Genomic DNA, 5057 nt, shown 5'->3' with positions numbered 1-5057 from the left:
ATCATATATATATATATTTATATATCAATCATATATGTATCAATCATATATATATATATATATCCTTAGTAGGGTGTTTTACCTAGTATGTTTTCCCAGTGTTCATTTGTTGTTTTGAGAATTTGAGAATCTGTGCATTGTATTTTTTTCTAGTCTTTTGCTCCTCCAATTCCTCCGCTCTGACCTTTACGATGAAATTATGAACATGCTATTACATTCACAGCTATATCTCGAATGTGCTTTGGATCCCTAAAACCCTAAACCCCTTTGTCATGTACGTTATCATACACACTACGTACGCACTGTACCTACCCTAAGAGAAATGAACAAGTATATCCTCGTACTACACTGCTGGTTAATCCATACCTCAGATCGAAGTATATGTGTTTGTATATGCATATGTGTATGTATATGTGCATGTATATGCGTATGGAATGTATATATGTATGTAAACGTGTAATTGTGTGAGCTCATGCATATGAATCTAAGTATACCCTTGCACACACGACCACGTGTTTGCAATATAGCGGTCACTGCATGCACACGAATGCACAATTACAGGTAGATCATCCCGACAACAAGGAGCGTGTTCAACCGGCAATCATCACACCCAACTCGAGCAAGTGCTTACTATATACAACATGTTTACTCTCCCATGCAGCCACTATACTGCTGGCAACGGAGAGCTTACCCTTCATCAACCAGTTCATGGGTTTGGAAGCGCTACCGACTGCTGAAATCCGCACGGGGGTTCTGACTGCCCTGATCTTCGACTTCTGTGGCTCTTTCTCATTGTAAGCATTATTCACTCATGAGTATATATATACATACATACATACATACATATATATATATATACTCACTCACTGACTCACTCACTCACTCACTCACTCACTCACTCACTCACTCACTCACTCACTGACTCACTCACTCACTCACTCACTCACTCACTCACTCACTCACTCACTCACTCACTCACTCACTCACTCACTCACTCACCCACCCACCCACTCACTCACTCACACACATACATATTATATATATATATATATATATTTATATATATATATTAATACATATATTACATCGATTGTGGTGTAGTTGCACGATATATTGGAAGCTACGGATATAAAGTTGGACTTTCTCTCCATTTTTATTTATTTTATGTATATGGTTTATCAGGTGCTGTTCGCAGTGAGAGATTACATTCTTATACAGATCTGAGTTCCCATGCGATGTACGGTAGTCCAGAAATAAGTGTGCATCTGGCGACGTTGTGCTTTATATCAGTGATATATGTCGGCTCTAGTTCATAATCCATTTCCACTGGCTAGTACCCAGTGCCTGGAGGTGTGCATACGTGTCATGTCAAACTACACTACCCAAATATATCGTTGTCCGGTTCCACATCAGTGCAGAATGGTGTACGTTTACTAAGCGTTTGAGTGTTTGCCGTTGGTTGTCGCGTCGTAGGTAGTACTCCTTCACCTCTTCTGTGTCCCACTTATGAGACCTATGTCTCTGTGTGCGCGGCCCCTGACCTGTCCGTACGGTACTCAGACTGTACCGATCTGTGCCATGTCAAAGTGGTGTCTATCTATAGGTCTACAGGTTTAGAGTTTAGTTCTTAGGGTTTACAACCCCATCCCGGAAGGATGCTTATCCCATTCTTGTTGTGTTTGATGTATTTGGTACTTATATTTCGCACTCCCCTAACGTCTGTATATAACCCACCAGAGATCGCTTGGTCACGCTCGTGTTCATGCCCGAAATCTGGAAGCACTCGAAACTTACAGCCGAGGATCTTAAGAGGGGCGCCAAGCTGGTAAGTGCATTGTACTTGGTATTTAGGTTTAGGGTTGTGTCCCCTGATAATTTGAGTGAAATTGGCTTTTGAGATTCACACTGTCGTGTTTTGGCTCATATCCTGATCTATTGGGTAGTGCTCGGTTCCAACAACACCTGGGCCTCGGGCGGGAGGATTGTACCACTGTTATATACATTTTGATCCAAAAGTTAAGGACAAATACAATCGGTGGAGACGCCCTATAATATCCCTCGAGGAGTGTTAGAAAGAAAAGGACTTGATTTTGGTCCCGAGAAGAGACGTGGAGGATGTGAGCGCCTATCTGTTGTAGAGCTTATCCTATGAGTTGTATCAGTATCACATCACACTGCTGACTTCTGTATTCTAGACATATATACATGCCACTCTCTGGTCATTAACATCCGCACTACTTGCCACTCACCTGCCCTGTCATCGTCGTATACACATCAGTTGATGTGGGCTGCTGCCATCATCTACTTCATAGTGCCACAGAACGAGGAGCAGCTGCTGGCGATGGAAATGTAGGTCTTTCGTGTTGCGTGTGTCGTGTGGATGGAAATGTAGGTCTTTCGTGTTACATATGTCATGTGGATGGAAATGTAGGCTTTTCGTGTTACATGTCATGTGGATGGAAATGTAGATCTTTTGTGTCACATGTGTCATGTGGATGGAAACGTCGGTCGTTCGTGTTACGAGTGTCATGTGGATGGAAATGTAGGTCTTTCGTGTTGCGTGTGTCGTGTGGATGGAAATGTAGGTCTTTCGTGTCACGTGTGTCATGTAGATAGAAATGTAGGTCTTTCGTGGTACGTGTGTCATGTGGATGGAAATGTAGGTCTTTCGTGTCATGTGTGTTTTTTGGAGTTTCGCACGTGTATTTGTAATGCTCTAAGCTAGCGCTTGGTATGTGTATGAAAGGTACGTGCATTCATCTGCTGGCCTGATTCCGTGTCTATAAAGTTACAGAGTGTGCCTCTTTGACTTTTATGTATTTCTCAGACCTTGATAATAATTTTGTAGAGAGGAGCACATTCGGTTATATCGTGTTGCCATAGATACACATAGGTTGACAGCTTTCTTGTTTAATACCATGTTACTAAGCTCTTTAACCATGTGAGAAAACTATAAGTGGACAGTTTCCTCGTTTAGTACCATGTTGCTAAGCCTTGTAACCAGGTGAGGAAAAAGCTTTGCTGAAACTTATCATTTGGATATTGCAGAGCAATGAACGAAACAGAAACCGCCGAGTAGATTGAACACCACCGTACGGATGCACACGTGTGGCTGTTGTGAATAGCACTGTGTAACATCCAGGGGAAGGGTTTTATCAAGCACAGGAGGGCGCTATGGATCACCGCTGTAGTATTTAGTATGCGGGCAATTGGATACGTGTCCCATGTCTGGCTGCCAAAGCTTAGCTGGACGCGATAGGGTTGTATTAACGACAGTCAAATTAGATCAGTAGACTCAGGGTGGGTCTATCTTTTCACTTTAAAAATCGTTAAAACGACGTGCGTATATAAAAATGAAGTATGTGGGGTGCCATATCGATGCGATTGCTACGGTAAAAGCGTTAACCTTGAACACGACAATGCTGCGGGACGGCTGTGTGCCTGACAGCAATAGTGTCTATCACGCGTGAAAGGGTAGTTGTTTACTACATATGCGAGTGTCAAATGTGAGGCACCAACCAGTTATTTACTGAGAAAGGGTGTCTTTAACAATACATACAATCACTCTTTGTCCTTAAACCTTCCACGACGAGACCGTAACACACGTCGCTTCTGATTCGCACATCCCATCAAATTTGCCGTAAGAGTCGATGGGAAATACACACCACTCTACTACTCTCTCTCGAGAGAGACACACACACACCACCTTTTGCTGGATATGAAACATGGAATATACATAAATAAAAGACTCTGAAACGATTGAGCTACATATTCCCAAGCACCAGCAGAGAGTTATATTATAAATACGCTTTTGCAATTGAAGGAACAGATAAAATATTTGTTTTTGCAAAATTTATAAAAGCCAAAGATCGATTTATTAAAATTATTTAAAATGACCTGCTCATCAGTACTCATGGTTCACGGAGTCACTGACTCACAGTATTTTCAATTTATATATAAAATAGCCTTCTAAATAAATTATGAATATTTATGTCCATGAACCCAGTATTCAGCAATCAGCACAATGAGCACATAGTGGTAGAGCCCGGTAGCGGGTAAATAGAGGTCATAGACAGTACATATTTACTCACATACCTGTTTAAAAAAAAACTAAAATTCGAGTCCGAAATGTTTACTTTTGGGACAACCAGAAATAGAATGCCGCCTTTTTTGTTAAGAAAATAGAATAGCACGCGAGCAAAAAGTAAACATTGCCCGTATGTGTCCTAATTAATAGGCCGAGGTGCAGTCCTATTTCTGAGTCATAAACTGAGCACTATTCGACCCACGACTCAATCAGATGAAAGTGGTTTCAGAGTTTCAAGACGTAACTTATTATTCAGTGTGATACCCACCTAATTTGGCCCTATCAGCGTCATCGAATATATATTTATCGTACATAGATAAATGTGTTCTGTATAGGAACAAATTGATCACTAAACATATTTATAAAGTATTGAAGTCGTTACAAGTATACATCAACTTCCATAATGGCCACCGCTGCCGTCGAGAGCCTAGTGCAACGAGCACGAATGATCAGTTTCCCTGCCAGAAGAGACGCAGCCGGAAATCGTATGTGCCTCAAATACTAATTATCCTATACCTGCATGTCCATACATCCATTCGCTATGTTTTGCGATGTATTGGCTGTATGTGATACTATGTACAAGCATATCTGTAATTGCCTGTGTGCATGATTGCTACACGTGTAGCCCCATGATATTGTATCATGATTAGAAACTCCTGGTGCTTGTATTCAGTTAAGCAGTGTTGTAACATAGAGTGACGTGTTTCGCTGTTGAATTTAAAATACGTGACTCATTCTTTCTTATATCATCCTACAACTATTCACTTGGAATCGACGTGCCAATCTCTCAAGCGTTTACCCCGTCTATTGTGTAGAAATGGGTATATATATATATATATATATATATATATATATATATATATATATATATATTATATATATATATATATATATATATATATATATATATATATATATATATATATATATATATATATATATATATATATATATATATATATATATATAT

This window comes from Sphaeroforma arctica (genome assembly GCF_001186125.1).
Source record: "Sphaeroforma arctica JP610 unplaced genomic scaffold supercont1.388, whole genome shotgun sequence".
In the NCBI taxonomy this organism is placed as follows: Eukaryota; class Ichthyosporea; order Ichthyophonida; genus Sphaeroforma; species Sphaeroforma arctica.
The sequence above is the reverse complement of the archived record's forward strand: the minus strand, read 5'-3'. Positions refer to the sequence as shown.